At 46.8% G+C, this 22,342-nt stretch overlaps 1 long non-coding RNA gene across 1 annotated transcript; it reads right to left on the minus strand.

The window, feature by feature from the left end:
* Positions 1-306: 306 nt before the first annotated feature.
* Positions 307-21,895, minus strand: LOC140425739 (uncharacterized). The gene is made up of 3 exons (XR_011947965.1): positions 21,793-21,895; positions 8,454-8,644; positions 307-664 (listed from the first exon to the last, which is right to left on the minus strand). It is a non-coding gene; the product is annotated as an uncharacterized lncRNA (long non-coding RNA).
* Between the last annotated feature and the right edge of the window lie 447 nt (positions 21,896-22,342).

Below are 22,342 nucleotides of genomic sequence, written 5' to 3' on the forward strand. Positions count from 1 at the left end.
CATGAAGTTTCCATTTCTTCCCACGTATCACAGGAGGGGATTCCACACAGCCAAGTTGCCCTTCTATACCTTAAGCTTTCTTCTCATGGGTAATTATGGATGGGCGATAAATGCTGGCCAAGTCAGCGGAGCCCACATTCTATGAATAAATTAAATAAATTACGATAAAATGGAGGCCAGTAAGTAAAGTAAATTTACTCACAAATTTATTCACTAATCAGCTGCTTCTCTTGTGCCTATAATTTAGTGACTTAAGGGCTATGTAAAACTTTATTTTTCAGTTTTATATTTTTCTATAAACTCATATTTTCCTTGCTTATAGAGCGAAAGTACAACCTAAGTACTGGAGACGGATATAATAAAATATCATATGGAACACCTCTTTTGTCCTGTCCACCAAATTCCCAACTCCACACTCTGTCTACCTCACAGGGGAAGATGTGCTTGGCGATCGCATCATGCTGGAAATGGTTGAAGATGATTTGTTGATCACGGAGGTTGGGAGCGTGGAAGATGAGGGGAAACTGAGAATACGTCGTCCTTTTTAATCAATTGAAGATTCCTCCTGAGCATGGTTGACCATCATGCATGTCCAACCCATTTCCTGTACATCAGTTCTCAGCCCTTCCCAGAACCACATATGGTTTCCTTTGTTGCTCACATCCTAAACACAATTTTTAAAAAATCAGCAGGGCAAAGGAGACATTTCGAAGGGAAAACACTTCACAGCTCAGGTTAACACAACAGTAAAAACAATATCCATACCACATTCGTGAGAGAGCAGTGTGGCATGAGGTGAAAACCATAGAAGAAGCAAAAATACTCAGAACTGAGGATGAGTACAAAATCGTAAATATTTGGACTGACTACCTACTCCCAACAAGCATGAATATCAGCAGTCCTTTTCAATCAAGAGTTCTAATGTGTAAGCAACCACTTCACTATAAATGAGATGTCAGTCATTGGTAGGTTAAATGTTGAGAGAGATTAAGGAGGATATTTGTGAAAGATTGACAAGATTGTGATTGAGTCAATGGTCACTTTGGGGGAGGTTTCAAAAAATTGGAAACAGGCTAATGTGGTACCCATGTTCAAAAGAAGTAATTAACCAGGTACAGGGAATTACTAACCATCTAGTCTTCCTGGCCCGGTCGTGGGGGCCCCGTCCCTGGGAGAGGGTGCCCCAGCCAAACTCCATTGGCTTTTATGGGGGCTGGATGATTCTGGCAGGGGGTGAAGCTGGAAAATCGCACCCTAAGAATGAAGCTGAGAAAGGCTAGGAGTCCAGCAAAACATGCCCAACCAACACAGAGCAGAATACAGAAAAACAGGACAATACTCAACTACTTAACAAATGCCTTAATGAATTGCTGAAAAGAAAATGGTTCATTGCCCAAGATTTGATTGTTGTAATTAGATTGGTAACAACAGAATTGTCAAAAAAAATTGTGTTTATATTTTCACCAACCAAATTCACTCATCAATTTCTTAAGGCCGATTAATAACAAAAAGCCGAGTAATTCCACTTCTGCCTTCTGGCAGCAGTCGATTTCGGCAGGAGAATCAGCTGGTGAGTCAGTTTCAGCGGGAGCAGTGCGGAAGTGGTTGCTGGGAGGTAAGTCTGTCCTTTAAAAGCACTTGTCTTTGCAGGGGCAGGCCAGTCGATTTCGGCGGGAGTGGAGCTGGCTGGTTAGTCAATTTCAGCAGGAGCTGAGAAATTTTTTTTTTTTTTTTTTAAATTAGTGTTTTAGGCGGGAACAGGAAGTACCATATTTTATTATATTATTATTATTTTTTATAAAAAATTTAATTTAGTTGTTAGCCAGATCTTGGTAGAAAGTTAGAGGAATGGCAGGGAAGGGAGTGCAATGTTCCTCCTGCAGGATGTTTGAGGTGAGGGATGCAGTTAGTGTCCCTGCTGATTTTACCTGCAGGAAGTGCTGCCATCTCCAGCTCCTCCAAGACCGAGATAGGGAACTGGAGCTGGAGTTGGAAGAACTTCGGATCATTCGGGAGGCAGAAGGGGTCATAGATAGCAGCTTCAGGGAATTAGTTACACCAAAGATTGGAGATAGGTGGGTAACTGTAAGAGGGACTGGGAAAAAGCAGTCAGTGCAGGGATCCCCTGCGGTCGTTCCCCTGAGAAACAAGTATACCGCTTTGGATACTTGTGGGGGGGACGACTTACCAGGGGTAAACAATGGGGTACGGGCCTCTGGCACGGAGTCTGTCCCTGTTGCTCAGAAGGGAAGGGGGGAGAGGAGCAGAGCATTAGTAATTGGGGACTCGATAGTCAGGGGCACAGATAGGAGATTTTGTGGGAGCGTGAGAGACTCACGTTTGGTATGTTGCCTCCCAGGTGCAAGGGTACGTGATGTCTCGGATCGTGTTTTCCGGGTCCTGAAGGGGGAGGGGGAGCAGCCCCAAGTCGTGGTCCACATTGGCACTAACGACATAGGTAGGAAAGGGGACAAGTATGTCAGGCAGGCTTTCAGGGAGCTAGGATGGAAGCTCAGAACTAGAACAAACAGAGTTGTTATCTCTGGGTTGTTGCCCGTGCCACGTGATAGTGAGATGAGGAATAGGGAGAGAGAGCATTTAAACACGTGGCTACAGGGATGGTGCAGGCGGGAGGGATTCAGATTTCTGGATAACTGGGGCTCTTTCTGGGGAAGGTGGGACCTCTACAGACAGGATGGTCTACATCTGAACCTGAGGGGCACAAATATCCTGGGGGGAGATTTGTTAGTGCTCTTTGGGGGGGTTTAAACTAATGCAGCAGGGGCATGGGAACCTGGATTGTAGTTTTAGGGTAAGGGAGAATGAGAGTATAGAGGTCAGGAGCACAGATTTGACGTCGCAGGAGGGGGCCAGTGTTCAGGTAGGTGGTTTGAAGTGTGTCTACTTCAATGCCAGGAGTATACGAAACAAGGTAGGGGAACTGGCAGCATGGGTTGGTACCTGGGACTTCGATGTTGTGGCCATTTCGGAGACATGGATAGAGCAGGGACAGGAATGGATGTTGCAGGTTCCGGGGTTTAGGTGTTTTAGTAAGCTCAGAGAAGGAGGCAAAAGAGGGGGAGGTGTGGCGCTGCTAGTCAAGAGCAGTATTACGGTGGCGGAGAGGATGCTAGATGGGGACTCTTCTTCCGAGGTAGTATGGGCTGAAGTTAGAAACAGGAAAGGAGAGGTCACCCTGTTGGGAGTTTTTTATAGGCCTCCTAATAGTTCTAGGGATGTAGAGGAAAGGATGGCGAAGATGATTCTGGATAAGAGCGAAAGTAACAGGGTAGTTATTATGGGAAACTTTAACTTTCCAAACATTGACTGGAAAATATATAGTTTGAGTACAATAGATGGGTCGTTTTTTTGTACAGTGTGTGCAGGAGGGTTTCCTGAAACAATATGTTGACAGGCCAACAAGAGGCGAGGCCACGTTGGATTTGGTTTTGGGTAATGAACCAGGCCAGGTGTTGGATTTGGAGGTAGGAGAGCACTTTGGGGACAGTGACCACAATTCGGTGACGTTTACGTTAATGATGGAAAGGGATAAGTATACACCGCAGGGCAAGAGTTATAGCTGGGGGAAAGGCAATTATGATGCCATTAGACGTGACTTGGGGGGGATAAGGTGGAGAAGTAGGCTGCAAGTGTTGGGCACACTGGATAAGTGGGGCTTGTTCAAGGATCAGCTACTGCGTGTTCTTGATAAGTATGTACCGGTCAGACAGGGAGGAAGGTGTCGAGCGAGGGAACCGTGGTTTACCAAGGAAGTGGAATCTCTTGTTAAGAGGAAGAAGGAGGCCTATGTGAAGATGAGGTGTGAAGTTTCGGTTGGGGCGATGGATAGTTACAAGGTAGCGAGGAAGGATCTAAAGAGAGAGCTAAGACGAGCAAGGAGGGGACATGAGAAGTATTTGGCAGGAAGGATCAAGGAAAACCCAAAAGCTTTCTATAGGTATGTCAGGAATAAGCGAATGACTAGGGAAAGAGTAGGACCAGTCAAGGACAGGGATGGGAAATTGTGTGTGGAGTCTGAAGAGATAGGCGAGATACTAAATGAATATTTTTCGTCAGTATTCACTCAGGAAAAAGATAATGTTGTGGAGGAGAATGCTGAGCCCCAGGCTAATAGAATATATGGCATTGAGGTACGTAGGGAAGAGGTGTTGGCAATTCTGGACAGGCTGAAAATAGATAAGTCCCCGGGACCTGATGGGATTTATCCTAGGATTCTATGGGAGGCCAGGGAAGAGATTGCTGGACCTTTGGCTTTGATTTTTATGTCATCATTGGCTACAGGAATAGTGCCAGAGGACTGGAGGACAGCAAATGTGGTCCCTTTGTTCAAAAAGGGGAGCAGAGACAACCCCGGCAACTATAGACCGGTGAGCCTCACGTCTGTAGTGGGTAAAGTCTTGGAGGGGATTATAAGAGACAAGATTTATAATCATCTAGATAGGAATAATATGATCAGGGATAGTCAGCATGGCTTTGTGAAGGGTAGGTCATGCCTCACAAACGTTATTGAGTTCTTTGAGAAGGTGACTGAACAGGTAGACGAGGGTAGAGCAGTTGATGTGGTGTATATGGATTTCAGCAAAGCGTTTGATAAGGTTCCCCACGGTAGGCTATTGCAAAAAATACGGAGGCTGGGGATTGAGGGTGATTTAGAGATGTGGATCAGAAATTGGCTAGCTGAAAGAAGACAGAGGGTGGTGGTTGATGGGAAATGTTCAGAATGGAGTACAGTCACAAGTGGAGTACCACAAGGATCTGTTCTGGGGCCGTTGCTGTTTGTCATTTTTATCAATGACCTAGAGGAAGGCGCAGAAGGGTGGGTGAGTAAATTTGCAGACGATACTAAAGTCGGTGGTGTTGTCGATAGTGTGGAAGGATGTAGCAGGTTACAGAGGGATATAGATAAGCTGCAGAGCTGGGCTGAGTGGTGGCAAATGGAGTTTAATGTAGAGAAGTGTGAGGTGATTCACTTTGGAAGGAATAACAGGAATGCGGAATATTTGGCTAATGGTAAAGTTCTTGAAAGTGTGGATGAGCAGAGGGATCTAGGTGTCCATGTACATAGATCCCTGAAAGTTGCCACCCAGGTTGATAGGGTTGTGAAGAAGGCCTATGGAGTGTTGGCCTTTATTGGTAGAGGGATTGAGTTCCGGAGTCGGGAGGTCATGTTGCAGCTGTACAGAACTCTGGTACGGCCGCATTTGGAGTATTGCGTACAGTTCTGGTCACCGCATTATAGGAAGGACGTGGAGGCTTTGGAGCGGGTGCAGAGGAGATTTACCAGGATGTTGCCTGGTATGGAGGGAAAATCTTATGAGGAAAGGCTGATGGACTTGAGGTTGTTTTCGTTGGAGAGAAGAAGGTTAAGAGAAGACTTAATAGAGGCATACAAAATGATCAGGGGGTTGGATAGGGTTGACAGTGAGAGCCTTCTCCCGCGGATGGATATGGCTGGCACGAGGGGACATAACTTTAAACTGAGGGGTAATAGATATAGGACAGAGGTCAGAGGTAGGTTCTTTACGCAAAGAGTAGTGAGGCCGTGGAATGCCCTACCTGCTACAGTAGTGAACTCGCCAACATTGAGGGCATTAAAACATTTATTGGATAAACATATGGATGATAATGGCATAGTGTAGGTTAGATGGCTTTTGTTTCGGTGCAACATCGTGGGCTGAAGGGCCTGTACTGCGCTGTATTGTTCTATGTTCTATTGTGTAGACTCTGACAAGTTAAACTGTTTGTAAAGGTCTTGTGAGAGAAGAAAGAATGGGACAAAATCTTTCCTGCAGATTGTTTTAGTGACAGCTGATGATGGTGAAATCCATCATTGGGTAGTAACACAATACAAGTGTTTGCACTCTGTCCAGCTTTCTTTTTCATTGAAGTGAATGGAACAGAAAATCACTTTGAGTAGAAAATGAACTGCTGGTTGGCTATCATTCATTTTATGTTATCCCTCAAGAAAAATCTCCACCTCGATCACATTCACATAACCAATTGGGACATATCTTACAGCATTTATGGACTATGAGTGTAGTAAGGGAGTCTGTATTGTTGCATATACCGGGTGCGATTCAACGGACAAAAGTCCACTTCTGGGTGGATTTAATGGGGTGTTTCTCGGTGGCTGGAGTGCTGAGAATCACCTCACTATTCAACGACACTGTGCTGTTTTTTTGACCTCGGGGAATTTCTCCCCACCAAGGCCACACAGTTAATTTCCTGCTGGTGACTTAATATGCACAGCAGGAACGGCTGTCCATAGATCGGGCTGCCATCTTGATCTTCAGTCCGACCCCCACCCCCCCTTCCCCAACTGCCTTACAGGCCCCTCAGACTGCTTTATCGCCCCTCCCTCACCCCAACCTTGCTGAGGCCCCTGGGAACACCCCATCATCCCCCTCCAATTGGCATTCCCCCCCATTGTGGGCCCAATCCCTAAACGTGCCCCTGGCAGTGGCAGGGTGCCAGGAGAAGTGTCAGGGTGCCAACATACCCTGTCCCCAAACACGCGGTGGTGTGCAAAGGCCTGCAAGACCCCCCCCCCCCCCCCCAAAAAGGTTGCAATTACATCTGGTCCACGTTTGTGTGGACCAGTACTAAATGGTGGCTTGGTGAGGCCTCGCAGACTCGGCCGTTGAGTCCCGCGAACCGGATGAATCCGGCGTCCGGATATTTAAATGAACCACTATGCTCATTTAAATATGCAGAACTGGATCTTGTCTTCACTGGGCGAGATTAAGATTGTGCCGAGAGGAGGGAGTTGGGTGATACACGATCGGCCTGGCTCGGAGTCTGATTTGGAGCTCTTGTGCGATTCACCCATCGCACCTGGATATACGCTGAGCCCAAAGGGTCTGATGAATCGCGCCCACCGTCTTTCAGGTGAGAAATTAAACTGATACCCTGCCTCCCCTCTCAGGCAGATGCAAAAATTCCGTTGTAATATCTGAAAAGGAGTTGGGAAGTCTGCTCAGTATTCAAACCCAACCCCTGTAATAAAAGGATCACCTGATCATTTATTTAATTGCTGTTTGCGGGTGCTGGCTGTCTGCATATTGTGTGACACATGGTATCATTGTTACCATAGTAACAACTGCCGGAAGCCTCCAGTTGTCAGGATTCATGTTTCCCGCTGGCGGCACACCCCGTCGGGGGGTTTCACGGTGGCATGGGCTGGTTACAATGGGAAATCCCATTGACAATTGGAGCTAAGATAGAATCCAGTCGCCAGCCAACGGTGGGCGAGCGGGGAACATGTGGCTGGCGGACCAGAGAATTACTCCCGACATTTTGAAAGTATTCCATTGGCTCTGAAGTGCTTTGACATATCTTGAGGTCATGAAAAGCATGATTTAATTACAAGGGATTAAAAACTTGTTAGGTGCTGATGTAAAAAGATGGCATTGGCTTGATCACTTGTTATACACTGCCCTTGAAATTCTGTTCGATTGATTGAAATGCAACTAAATATCTGGCGCTACAGAAAATGGGTAGCCTGAGATGAACTTCTATTCCAAAGTTTTCTCTTAACAGAATACAGCAACTACATCCTCAGCTATATGCCGACTTCTCTGTATTCCTGTAGACTTCTCGGCCAAAGTGATATATCTGCCTTGTATCATTTTCTTTTAACTGCTGCCAAATTCCACTGTTCGGAAAAATAATGTTTAAAACTCCAGCATGCAGAAACCCACAGGACCAGACTGTCGGCCAACTTGCTGTCGGAGCAATCTGATGTTCGAAGGGCAGCGCGGTTGTTAGCACAGTTGCTTCACAGCTCCAGTGTCCCCAGTTTGATTCCCGGCTTGGGTCTCTGTCTGTGCAGAGTCTGCGCGTTCTCCCCATGTCTGCCTGGGTTTCCTCCGGGTGCTCTGGTTTTCTCCCACAATCCAAAAATGTGGAGGTTAGGTGGATTGGCCATGCTTAATTGCCCTTAGTGTCCATAAAGGTTAGGTGGCGTTACTGGGTTATGGGGATAAGGTGGGTTGTGGGCTTAGGTAGGGTGCTCTTTCCAAAGGCTGGTGCAGACTCGATGGGCTGAATGGCCTCCTTCTGCTCTGTAAATTCTAAGATTCTATGATTCCATAATTTCCTGATCTTTACAGTAGGGCACTTTCTAATGCAAATACTAATGAGGCCCAACATGATTTGAGCTCTCCCTGCTGTGACTTTGCAATCGCAACATTTGCGACCTGCCCGCTTCACACACCAGATAGAGATCACCTTTGTCTCTGCTTGTTCAGTGACACAAAAGCATTTGGAATACAATTGGTGGGGAACTTAATTTTGCAGATGAATTCCAGTAGAGTGGTCTGAAAATGAGCTTGCATGAGATGCAAATAGGGTTTCTGATATTGTTCTTCAGAAAGCCTCGGCCCACCTTTAACCTGCCTTGAACGTCGGAGAACAGAAACAGTTTACCTCACCTGGGGGAAAGATTGTTTGCCTCCGTCCAATTTAATCTCACCATGATTCTCGGTCCTGGCAGGACCAAAGGATTGCACTCTAGATGTTTCCTTGTTATCCATCGTAGCGATATTGATGTCCTCATTGTTTATTCATGGACATCAACGGAGAAAACAATTGAGTCCACTTAAGTAGCAGCTCATAGCCCTGTCTGGAAATGTGCAAAGTCTACGTCAGTCATTTTCAAACTCAGAGCAATTGTCGGGAGGATCGCAGGGCCATTGGTCACGGCATTCCCGATCGCGCAAAGATGTCCCCAATGGGCCATGACCGGTTTTTTAAAATGCCAGCCATCCCACACATGCGTGTCCCCTCAGCAGTGCGCAGGCCCGGAGCCCAGCGAGGCATACCACCTCCTCCTGATGTCAGCGCGTAGACCCAGGAGCAGATTCTTTTTAAACATCGATGCAGTCTTTCTGCCTGGAGTGGTGGCACAGAGACGGTCATGTGCCCCATACACTGACATCATGTGCTCTGGGTGTGACAGAGATTCCTCTATTTTGCAGCTGCTGGCAGTGCTGATGTGAGTTCCAGGGCCTCTGCTGATCAACCCATTAAGAAGAAGCTCAAATTGGGCAGCACAGTGGAGCATTGGTTAGCACTGCTGCCTCATGGCGGCGAGATCCCAGGTGGGATCCCAGCCCTGGGTCACTGTCCATGTGGGGTTTGCACATTCTCCCTGTGTTTGTGTGCGTTTCACCCCCACAACCTGTCATGTGAGAGTACCTTTAAGAAATGGGTGTGTATAAATGGATGTGTATATAAATATCTGTAGTGAGAGTACCTTTAAGAAATGGGTGTTTACTACTGCAGTGATGTCAGAGAGTGGGTGGAGCTGGGCTGTCTGTCAGCTTTTTACTTTAGTTTTTGAGCAGGCTGCAGGGTGTGTTTTAGTTTTGTTTTCAGTGTTGGAGCTGAAGCCAGACAGAGCAGGTGTACTATTGATCTCTCTGCCATGAAAAGACTGTCTCTTGATCATTTGGTGAATTCAGAATTATAAATGTTCTGAGTAGTGACTTTAACCTAACGTGCCTCTGTTAATGGTTATGTTTTTTGTAAGTCTTCTGGATTTTAAATGAACAGCGTACGCATTACTTCGTGTTGCATTCTTTGGGGGTTGTATTTGAATTGATGGTTGCTAAGATGTTCACTGTATGTTTTTAAAATTTTAACTTGAGTTCATAGAATAAACACTGTTTTGCTTTAAAAAATACTTTTTGATTTCTGCTGTACCACACCTGTAGAGTGGGCTGTGTGCTCCCCATACCACAATCTAGTAAAAGTGTTGGGTCAGGTGAACTCCGTGATACACTTTGGGGTTCTCTAAACCCTGGCCCATAACAAATTGGGGGCTCGTCTGGGATAAAAGTCTATCTATTAGATTGGCTTAGTGAACTAAAAGACAGTGAGGGGTGAGCATATTGTGGTTGCTTTTTAGGTGTGGTAATCTAGTTTAAGTGGGGAGTGTGTTGTGGACAATGGCTCTTTCAGAGGCTGTGAAGTTTTTGGGGGTGGAAATGGTCACACGTAGTACCTTACGACAGAGACTAAAAGCAGACTGTTAGATTTGACAAAAAAATTGCACTTAACATTACCTGACAAAATGTAAAAAGTTGAGGTAATCATCACAGTGGCCAAGCATTTAAAATTGCCTGAGATGCAGTGTGACTCATTAGAAATGGCAAAGATCCAGTTGCAGTTGAAGCAATTTGAACATGAAAAAGAATTAAAGCAGCTTGAATATGCAATGAGAGAAAAAGAAAGAGAAAGGGAGATCCAGATTGGGGAAAAAGAAAAGGAGAGAGAAGAAAGAAACAAAGAAAGACTAGCCCTAGCAGAACAAAAAGAAAGAGATAGAGAGGAAAGGGAAAAAGAGAGAGAGTTTGATCTTCAGAAAATGGCTATGAAACATAACAGTCACTTAAAATTGGCAGACGTAAAGGGAAACATACAGTTGGAGGAGAGTGATGAGGATAGTGAAAAAGAGCGTCATAGTTGAAGGCTTGGTGGGGATCTATTTAAATATGTCCAAGCATTGCCAAGGTTTGACGAGAAGGAGGTGAAAGCTTTTTTCATTTCATTTGAGAAGGTAGCTAAGCAAATGAAATGGCCACATGACATGTGGGTATTACTGATTCAGACAAACCTGGTAGGTAGGGCTAGTGAAGTGCTTGCATCACTACCGGAGGAGGTATCTGGGACGTATGAGGAGGTGAAATATCCATCCTAGGTGCATATTAACTAGTGCCTGAAGCCTACAGACAAAGGTTTAGAAATTTAAGGAAAGAATTTGGTCAAACATACATGGAGTTTCAAAGGATCAAACAGAGTAATTTTGATAGGTGGTAAGGGCTTTGAAAATAAACCAAACGTATGAAGCTCTCAGAGAAATTATACTTTTGGAGGAGTTTAAAAATTCAACTCCAGATGTAGTGAGAACTCATGTGGCAGAGCAGAGGGCTAAAACTGCAAAGTTAGCAGCAGAAATGGCAGATGATTATGAATTAGTTCATGAATCGAAGCTTGGTTTCCAACATCAGTTTCAGCTTGTGAGGGATAGAAACTGGGGACATGAGAAATACTCAAGTGGTAAAGGAAAAGGTGATCTGATGGGAGATAATAAGGAGAGTGTACCTCAGATTAAAAAAAGAAATCCAGGAGGGTGGAAAAGAAATGAAAAGTTTCAAATGTATTCCCTGTAATATATTAGGCCATGTGAAGTCACAGTGTTGGTGGTTGAAGAAAAGCACTGGGAAGGCTGATGTGGTAAAACAGGATAAGACAGTGAGGTTTGTTAAAGTGGGAAAGGAAAGCCCAAGTGAAGTGAAGGAGGTGCAAAAGATTGTACAGTCTGATCAAGAGGTGATTGATAAGAAGGTGCCAGATCTCCTTAAAGAATTTATTTGTGTGGATAAAGTTTACTCATGTGTATCAGGAGGAGCAGGTAAAGAAGTCACAATTTTAAGAGATACGGGAGCTAGTCAATCTTTAATGGTAAGAGGTGAGGAGTTATGTAGTCTGGGAAGAATGTTGCCAGAAAAGGTGGTAATATGTGGAATTCAGGGTGAGAGGAGTAGTGTTCAATTATATAAGGTAAGGTTGGAAAGTCCAGTGACGAGTGGTGAAGTGGTAAGGAGTAATAGAGAAACTATCTTGTCCAAAAATACAGTTTATCTTGGGGAATGAAAAAGCTGGATCGCAGGTGGGAGTGATGCCTACTGTGGTTGATAAGCCAGTGCAAAATCAGACAACTGAAGTGTTGAAGGACGAATATCCTGGGATTTTTCCGGATTGTGTAGTAACAAGGTCGCAAAGTCACAGGTGTGGTGATATACATTACTGTAAGTACACAAAGGGTTAATGTACATACACTACACCTAGCTAGACACTAGAGGGAACACCAGAGACATGACACACAGAATGTCAAACAATAGGTCAGTAAGATAGGACACAACCAATGGCATTCACGATACACACAGAGGTGACACTACCACAGGGGGGCATTACACCAACCCATATAAAAGGACACTGCACACATGATCTTCCTCTTTCCAGTGGAGACTCTCAGTGAGTACAGACACAGGGTTGATTGAGCATCACTCCAACCACGTGGATTGTAGCAGACTGGTTAGTCAGTCTGAGTCGCTATAGAAGGATTAACAGGAGCGTCGAATCCAAGTCGGAGAATTGTTAACAGTAATAAATGTGTTAAAGCTATCTCCAAGTCTGAACCTTCCTTTGTCAGAGTGCACATCAAGGAAGCAGCTTATGCTACCACAAGAGCATAACAAAACAACAGGTTAAGACAAGAGGAGAAATCAAAGAGCGAAGATGAAGTTGAAGTGCAATTATCAGAAACAATTTTTGATCAGATAGTTGAAAAAGAACAAGAACAGGTGGAGGATGAGGTGGATATTTTTAGTTCAGGAAAATTGGCGGGGTTACAACAAAAAGATATAGAAATAAAACGGATGTATCAGAAAGCATATACGGAAGAGGAATCTGAGTGGATACAGAGTATTATTACCGTGATGTCTTGCTGAGAAAATGGAGACCTTTACATATGCAGGCGGATGAAAAGTGGGCAGAAGTTCATCAAGTAGTATTGCCGGTAGGGTATAGAAAGGAGGTGTTGCGAGTTGCACATGAGGTACCAGTGGGAGGTCATTTGGGAATAAGGAAAACTCTAGCTAAAATCCAGAAACATTTTTATTGGCCTGGACTACATAAAGATGTAGTTACATTTTGGCAATCATGTCACACTTGTCAAGTGATAGGGAAATCTCAAGCAATGATAAAACCAGCGCCCTTAATACCCATTCCAGCATTTGAGGAATCTTTTACAAGGGTCCTAATTGATTGCGTAGGACCTCTTCCTAAAACAAAAAGTGGGAATCAATATCTTTTGAAGATAATGGATGTATCTACTAGGTTTCCAGAGTACATAATATTACAGCTAAAAGATTGTGGAGGTGTTATTTAAATTCTATACTAGATATGGACTACCCACAGAAATACAATCGGATCAATGATCAAATTTTACCTCGAGGTTATTCAATGAAGCTATGGATAGCTGAGGAATAAAACAATTTAAATCAACTGCGTACCATCCAGAATCGCAGGTACTGTTAGAAAGGTGGCATCAGACATTAAAGACAATGTTGAGGGCTTATTGTCAAGATTATCCAGAGGATTGGGATAAAGGAATTCCATTCAAAACATTTGCAATTAGGGATGCACCCCTAATGAGTCAACTAAATGTAGTCTTTTTGAACTAATTTTTGGTCATGAGGTAAGAGGACCACTTAAATTGATGAAGGAAAAATTGATGAGTGAGAAATCGGAAATTACATTATTGGATTACGTGTCAAATTTTAGGGAACGATTAAATAGAGCAGGTGAATTGGCTAGACAACATTTAAAAGTTGCACAAAATGTGATGAAACGGGTAGCGAACAAGAAATCCAAAGTTTGTAGTTTTGCCAGTGGAGATAAAGTTTTAGTATTGTAACCAGTGGTAGGTGAGCCTTTAAAAGCTAGGTTTTGTGGACCTCATCAAATTGAAAGTAAATTAAGTGAGGTGAAATGTGTGGTAAAAACACGAGATAGAAGGAAGACTTACCGAGTGTGTCATGTGAATATGCTTAAAAGGTACTTTGAAAGGGAAGGAGAGAAAAAGGAGGTTTTAATGATTCTAACTCAAAGTGACGAACCAAATCCAGATGACTGTAAATTTGACATACCTCAAATTCAATTGGAAAATGAGGATTTTCTTAAGAATTGGGATAAATTGGTGAGTTACCTTCCAGAGGGAAAACGGACTGACCTGAAAGAGTTATTGATATCACATGGGCAAGTTGGTGGAGATAGATTGGGAAGTACGAAAATGGCTATACATGATGTAGATGTGGGAAATGCTGTTCCAATCAAACAACATCCATATAGACTTAACCCTTTAAAGTTGGCACAGGTTAACAAAGAGATTGAGAGTATGCTTAAAAATGGCATAATTGAAGTGGGTTGCAGTCAATGGAGCTCACTCATAGTGATGGTACAAAAACCAGATGGTACCCAATGGTTGTGTGTGGACTTTAGAAACGTTAATGCAGTTACAAGAACGGGCTCTTATCCTATCCCACATTTGGAGGATTGCATTGAGAAAGTAGGACAATCAGTTTTTATTTCCAAATTGGATTTACTTAAAGATTATTGGCAGGTACCTTTATCCGAAAGGGCGAAGGAGATTTCAGCTTTTGTGACTCCAGATGGTATATACCAATTCAAAGTTACGCCATTTGGCGTGAAAAACGCACCAGCCACGTGTCAATGGTTAACTAACAAAGTTGTTTCAGGATTACCCAATTGTGTGGTACACATCGATGATCTGGTAATTTTCAGCCAGACATGGAAAGAACATGTAAAACATCTGATGGAGTTAGTTGATCGACTTCAGGAGGCGGGTTTGGTGGTAAACCTAGCCAAAAGTGAATTTGGAAAAGCCCAAGTCACTTTCCTTGAGGAGTTTTCGATACCCTCAAGACGAAGGGAAATAATGCGATTTCTTGGCATGAGTGGATTTGATTGAACATTTGTGCAAAAGTTTTGTCGCGTGATTGCTCCACTGATGGACTTGCTGAAGAAACGTCAAAAATTTCAGCCGACAGCGGACTTTCCACAGGCATTTGACGGCCTGAAAGCTGTGATAACCAATGCTCCTGTGTTGGAGAATTACAAGGGACTCTGCGATCAGATTGAACTAAAGTATCTGACTTTAAAGAGTAATGCCGAGGCATAGAGAAATGGACGGATTGTGCAGAGTCCTTCTTGTTCAAAGAGACTGTCAATCAGGAAGGATTTCAGTTGGAGGAAGAAGAACAAAAATGGACTATATTATTGTGCCTGTTTGCGTGTGTTTTTTTTTTTGAAACAATAAAGTATATTTACTGTGTGCATTTCTTAAAGGATAGTGAAAAGGTGAAAAATGAAACCTTGAAGTTGATGGGTTTTTTTTTCTTGGGGGGAGGTGTGATGTGAGAGTACCTTTAAGAAATGGGTGTTTATAAATGGGAGTGTATATAAATATCTGTAGTTGAGAGTACCTTTAAGAAATGGGTGTTTATAAATGGGTGTGTATATAAATATCTGTAGTGAGAGTACCTTTAAGCAATGGGTGTTTATAAATGGTTGTGTATATAAGTATCTGTAGTGAGTGTACCTTTAAGCAATGGGTGTTTATAAATGGGTGTGTATATAAGTATCTGTAGTGAGAGTATCTTTAAGAAATGGGTGTGTATAAATGGGTGTGTATATACATATCTGTAGTGAGAGTACCTTTAAGAAATGGGTGTTTACTACTGCAGTGATGTCAGAGAGTGGGTGGAGCTGGGCTGTCTGTCAGCTTTTTACTTTTGTTTTTGAGCAGGCTGCAGGGTGTGTTTTAGTTTTGTTTTCAGTGTTGGAGCTGAAGCCAGACAAAGCAGGTGTACAGGTGATCTCTCTGCCATGAAAAGACTGTCTCTTGATCATTTGGTGAATTCAGAATTATAAATGTTCTGAGTAGTGACTTTAACCTAATGTGCTTCTGATAAAGGTTATGTTTTTTGTAAGTCTTCTGGATGTTAAAAGGACAGCGTACGCATTACTTAGTGTTGTATTCTTTGGGGGTTGTATTTGAAATAATGGTTGCTAAGATGTTCACTGTATGTTTTCCAAAGTTTAATTTGAGTTCACAGAATAAACATTGTTTTGCTTTAAAAAATACTTTTCCATTTCTGCTGTACCACACCTGTAGAGTGGGCCGTGTGCTCCCCATACCACAATCTATTAAAAGTTGTGGGTCAGGTGAACTCCATGGTACACTCTGGGGTTCTCTAATCCCTGGCCCATAACAAAACTAAAGATGTGCAGGGTAGGTGGATTGGCCAAGCTAAATTGCCTCTTAATTGGAAAAAATGAATTGGGTACTCTAAATATAAAAAAAACAAGCTGAAATCAACAACAAAACAGTATAAAGAGGCATGGGTTTATTAATTGTGATAGTGCAAAGCAGGGGGTGGGATTCTCCATCTGCTGACGCCGGAATCGGAAAACGAGAGTTGGTGGAGAATGGATTCCGACACCAAAATCGTGGTGGGTGCCAATTTCACGCCAAATTGCAATTCTCCATCGCCTTGACAGTGGCGTCAATGCGTTCCAGAACGTATGTACAGTAAACACTGTTTGCATATCATTTGCGGGCCGACCCGATATTCTCTGGGGTCCCCGCGATTCTCCGACTCCGATGGGCTGAATTCCTGATGGTGAAGTTCACTTGTGCTTTTAAAAATCGTGAAACCAGCATCATGGCTGATGAGGGAGAGAGAGTAGTTCGGACACACAGAGGCATGACCATGGGCTGCCGGTCTTGACACTGGCCAGGCTGGCTAGTGGGCGGGGAGGTTGGAGCAGCGGGGGGTGATGGGGATACGGGCTGTGGGGTCAGGGGGTCCCCCATGGGACCCGGACACTGTCCAGGAACGGACTACCATTTCCGTGGCCTGCAAGGCAGCCATCTTGCTTCGCACCCACTGACCACCCACCTTGGCCATGGTTCTGCAGAGTGATACTGGTCAGATGAGTGCCCCCACCTCACCACTTCCGCACCCCAGCCCCCACCCTCCACCACAGCCTCTGCCATACCAACCCGTCCCGGCCGCCACCCGCATCACGTGGCCCACCCAATGGCAGCGCCCTTACGTGGACATTGGTTGGTGGTCGCGGAGCATACCGCTGGCAAGGGCAGTGCCAGCCGACGATACCCCTGGCAGTAGGGATGGGCGCCCATGGTGTCCCCATGGTACAGTGCATCGATGAGGACAGGGGTGCGGAGATGGGGGGGAGGGTCATGCAAATGCCGCATGTCAACCAGGGACGCCATGTAGCCCGTTGGACCAGGTTTTTCACGAGGGGGTATGCACCATGTTAATATGTCAGTCTTTTATCCACTGCAGACAATGGATATTGGAATTCAACCACCAATGGTGAGCTTCCTGGTAGTCGCCACAGTCCTGGGGGATGTCCTGTGGCTGTGCGAGCTGGAGTGGCTTGAGGAGGAGGAGGAAGCAACAGCAGTGGAGCAGGCAGCAGCGGAGCGTGCCCCAGAGAAACAGGAGGCAGCCACCCAGGATGGGGAGCCGGCCGGCCAACAGGTCAAGGAGGAGGAGGTGCCAAGAAGGCGCCGCATGAGGCCTCATGTGGACAGGCAGCAGCTGTTATTTGAGGACCTGCCGAACCAGGTATGTCATCAAAGACTCTGACTGAGCAGGGGGACTGTGAGACATAGCTGCCAGATCATGGCACACCTGGCATGCGGGGATATGGGGGAGGATACCCACTCCCGGTGGCCGTCAAGTTGACAGTCGCACTGAACGTTTACGCGACGGGGTCCTTCCAGGAGCCGAGTGGGGTCCTGTCCGGGATCTCATAGACCTTGGCGCACAGGAATATTTGTGCCATCATGGAGGCCCTCTATGCCAGGCGGCCCAATACATCCATATCAATTTGGACCGAGCCCACTCGGATGCCCGGGCAACGGAGTTTTCCGCCATTAATGGGATGTCCAGATTCCAGGGGGTGATCGACGGGATGCATATTCCCCTGCAAACACCTGCTTATGACAGGCTGCTCTACAGAAACTGAAAGGGGTTCCACCCGATGAGCGTGAGCTGGTTTGTGACCGTTAGATGCACATCATACACGTCTGCACCCGATAGCCAGGCAGTGTGCACAACACCGTCATCCTGGCACATTTGGCAATTCCTGACATGTTCGAGATTCCCCGCCCGCCCCCACCAGTTGGTGGATTGACTCCTGGGTGTCAGGGGTTATCCACTGCGGTCATGGTTGATGATACAAAAGCCACAGACCAATAGCGAGACCTGCTACAACGGCGCCCATGCAGCGACTAGGGGTGAAATTGAGCGGTGCTTCAGCATCCTGAAGGTGCGCTTCAGGTGCCTGGACTGCTCAGGAAGAGCTCTCCACTATAGCGTTGAGAGGGCCGCCCTCATCATGGCGACCTGCTGTGTCCTCCACTACATCACGCAGCAGAAGGGTAACGCACCAGAGGAGGAGGTTGAAGGCCTGGCCTTGTCGATGAGGATGATGCAGGGAAGGTGTGGAAGGGCAGGATATGGGGGCCAGACAGGCATGGGAGGCTGCACGATGTGTGCGCCAGGGCCAACGCGCACGGATGTTCTGATCGCCTCCACGTTCACCGACTGCGGGCAGGGGAATCTGTCTAAGGACATGGGCACCACCTCCCACCCCACACCCACTCCCCCTACCTTCCCCCTGCCTGCAACCCCCTCTGTGATATGTACCTGCCGCACTACAGGGGTGTGGGCCCTGGGTTAGCAGTAACAGCGGGTCTGGTCCATGGGATGGAGGATGATGACAACACGCTCTGCGATGATCTCTGCTGCTCCGCATCGTCAGACAAAGTCTGACACCTGCCCACGATAGCACTTTCCACCGCCCACTAGGGTGATGTTTGCCTGTGAGCTGGACATTCCATCACACGGTCCCATTGGATCCCTGGGGTGAGGGTGGTGGGGACGGTTGGGCTGGATGCGAGGGTGGGGAGCCCTCCACAATGTGGCTGTGACCGTGCCACCTCTTTCTGGGTCTGTGACACAATATCCAGTGACTGCAGACGCCACCTGTGTGGTGTTGGCCTGGGTGGCACACGTGGTTGGCACCACCTCCTGCTCCTGCATGCGGCTGGGCTCCTCCAACTGCACCTGCAGGTGCTGGATACTCACCGAAATCCCCTCATGTAGCCCCTGGCTCTGCGACTGCATCTCCACTATCGATAGGACTGTGTTCCAGATGCCCGAGATCGTCTGGATGGCAGCTAGTCCCTGGGGTCAGCCTGCCCCACGACCGTCGGGTGTTCCTGCCTCCACCAGCTATGCCGGATCAGCCGTGTTATGCGCACAGGAGTGTTGCAGGAGTCTCTTCACTAAAGTGCCCAACCGAGGTGAGTGTCTCTGGGATGGTGGAGGGTGTTGGAGACAGCTGTGACGGGGAGTGGTGAGGGTGAGGGTGGGGGTGGTATGTGGGTGTTGGTGGGGGTTACGGTGAGGGTAGTGTGGAGGTGAGGATGGGGATGAGGGTGGTGTAGAGTGAGGCGGGGTGAGGGTGAGGATGGTGATGGGTGGTGTTGGGGGAGGGGTTACATGCATGGCACGGGGAACCGCAATTCAGCGGGGTGTCACATCCTCACCCGCGGTCGTTATCAACCCTGGCAATTTCCCTTTTCTTTGGGCCACCGACCATGTTCAGGGCCCTGTGCTCAGCCACAGTGAGAGGCTGCAGGTCTGGTGCTCCCCCTCCAGTTTTCTCCTGCTCCCGGCGATTATGGACATCCTTCTCCTGCGGGGTTTGGGGGGGTGGGGAGGTGGACAGAAAACCACAGTGTTAGACAGCCTGATGCATGCAGCCCAGGGGGTGTGTAGGTGGTGGCCTAAGTGGCCAGGATACCTGGCAATGATGGCTGGTATTGGTGCCAGCATGTGGTGAAGGGTGGGGGTTCGGGTTACGGGTGGGTAGGGTGGGGTTAGTGCTAGGCACACAGTGCTGCCTACTCACCCTAGCTACCCTGAGGAGGTTGTGCAGTTTCTTCCTGCACTGCAGGCCGGTCCAGATGGTGTTGCTGACAGAACTGACAGCCACTGCCACCTGAGCCCAGGCATGACAATTGGCAGCATCTGGCAACTTCAGTCCAAGTGCAGCGCTAATTTTGCTGTCATGGAACTCCACAAATCCTGGCTGGGATTCTCCGAAATCACGGCCAAGTGTTGACGCCTAAATCAAAACCGCTGCAAGCGACGCCGGCGCCAACGGACCTCCAGGCCCAGGCATTCTCCTCTTCCTAGGGGGCTAGAATGGCATCAGAGTGCTGTGCGCTGCTCCGGCGTCGAAAGCCGGCCCGCCAAAGCCGGCGCGGGTCCGTGCATGCGCGCTACAGCCGGCGTGGGATGGGCTGCCGCCACGGGCGTCTTCGCGCCGGCCCCCGGGCAATATGGCGGTGCCCTACAGGGGCCCAGCGTGGAGGAACATAGGCCCCCCCCTGAATGAGGCCGCCCATCGATCGATTGACCCCGATCGCGGGCCTGGCCACTATGGAGTCCTTCCCGTGGAGTCGGCACCCCCTGCCCCCCCACCAGGACGGCCCCTGCAGCCAGAACGCCGAGGTCCCGCCGGGTAGGACCACACGCACACGACGCCAGCGTGACTTGGCGGAACTCAGCGGGCACTCGGCCCATCGAGCATGGAGAATCGCCGGGGGCGCTGCTTTCAATGGCCCCCGACCGGCGCCGCGGTGACCACGCCAACGCGATTGGAGCCGATTCTCCGGTCACCAGAGAATCAGCGGCCCAGCGTCGGAGCGGCGTGGCGGATTCACGCGCCCCCCCGCCGATTCTCCAACCCGCTGTGGGATCGGAGAATGCCGGCCCCTGTCTCAGCGTCAATACTTAGTCTCAGGGCGGAGAATGCTGTCACATGTTGTTATATACAGGGAAGTACTGGGAAATGAAAGGTTAAAACCCTCAAAACTTCAAAGACATTTGAAGACTAAGCATGGTGAGTTTGAGGACAAACTTCTTGATTTTTTTCAAAGGATGCAGCGAGAACTTAAATCATCAGCTGAAGCCCTGAGCAGAAATGTAACATTGAATAACAAAGTAATGAGATCGTGAGGACCAAGCAGGCTCCACCTGTCACATTAAAGGTAAGCAAAAATCGAGGGTCGTGAGGTTTGGGTTGTGTGGTCCGGAAGGATAGCTGGTTGGTAAAGATGGTTCTTGGGCAAAAACGTTTGAAAAACACTGGTCTGCGCAGATTCACTTTGAAGCTGTACTACACAAACAAATGTTTAGTCCATGATCTATAAATTATAGTGCAAGGGTTGAACATAGCCAACAGGCTGCTCGTTAATTGGCACATACCGTACTGTGTTAAGAATATGTCATCTGGTGTGACTTTAAGAATGGATCATGATGCTTATTCGCAAAAATTGTGCATACTCCAAGAGTACTTTTTTTTTTAAAATTCCAATTAAGGGGCAATTTAGCGTGGCCAATCCACGTACCCTGCACATCTTTGTGTTATGGGGTTGAGACCCTCACAGACACGTGGAGAATGTGCAAACTCCATGTGGACTGTGACCCGGGGCCAAGATCAAACCCGGGTCTTAGGCGGTGTGAGGCAGCAGTGCAAATCACTGCTCATTAGAAGTGCTAATCACTGCGCCATCGTGCCGCCGAACTTCCAGAGCACAGATGCAAGCTGTAGTATTCATATTTCTGGCATTTTCATTAACCAAAACATCTGCTTGTATGATACAATTACGAGATAATATTAATTGCCATTTTAGATTGTGCTAGAATTATTTACAGCAGTTGAAAATTCTGTCTGAACAGTAGTTATTCCTAGCGAGACAAGATTGAAGTGTTTGGAATCATCCATCTTGGCCTCCTCCTGAGCTCCCCAACATCACAAATGCCAGTTCAACCAATTTGATTCTCTCCAAATGATATCAAGAAGCAACTGAGCACAGTGGATATGAAGGCTATGAGCCCTGACAACATCACAGCTGCAGTGCTGAAGTCTTATGATCCAGAACCAGCTGTCTTTAACCAAACTGTCCGAGTATATCTACAACACTGGCATCAACCTAAAGAAATTGAATGTTTCTTTTCAAAATATATACTATATTCACAAAATGTATAAAAGTACATAATGTAAGTGATATACCTTCAATTCACCGAGAGGCAGAGAGAGCGAGTGAACATTAGGCTTTATTAGTCATGAACTTGCCGAGCCAGAGTCAGTTGTACAGATGAATGCTGCAGGGGACAGAGCCAGAGGCGGAGCCCACCGGGGTTACAGTACAGTACCTGGAAGCAGCTTGTATCACCACTTCCAGGTCATAGGTCATAGGTTACAGTATCATGCATGCATTAGGTGAATATATTCACCACAGTAAGTCAACTCTGACCTCTCTGAAAATCGCTTATTGTCACAAGTAGGCTTCAAATGAAGTTACTGTGAAAAGCCCATAGTCGCCACATTCCGGCACCTGTTCTGGGAGGCTGGTACAGGAATTGAACCATGCTGCTGGCCTGCCTTGGTCTGTTTTAAAAGCCAGCGATTTAGCCCAGTGTCCTCAGCACGGGGCAGCACGGTAGCATTGTGGATAGCACAATTGCTTCACAGCTCCAGGGTCCCAGGTTCGATTCCCGGCTTGGGTCACTGTCTGTGCGGAATCTGCATGTTCTCCCCGTGTGTGCGCGGGTTTCTTCCG

The sequence above is a fragment of the Scyliorhinus torazame genome, chromosome 6 (assembly GCF_047496885.1).
Source record: "Scyliorhinus torazame isolate Kashiwa2021f chromosome 6, sScyTor2.1, whole genome shotgun sequence".
Taxonomy (NCBI): Eukaryota; Metazoa; Chordata; class Chondrichthyes; order Carcharhiniformes; family Scyliorhinidae; genus Scyliorhinus; species Scyliorhinus torazame.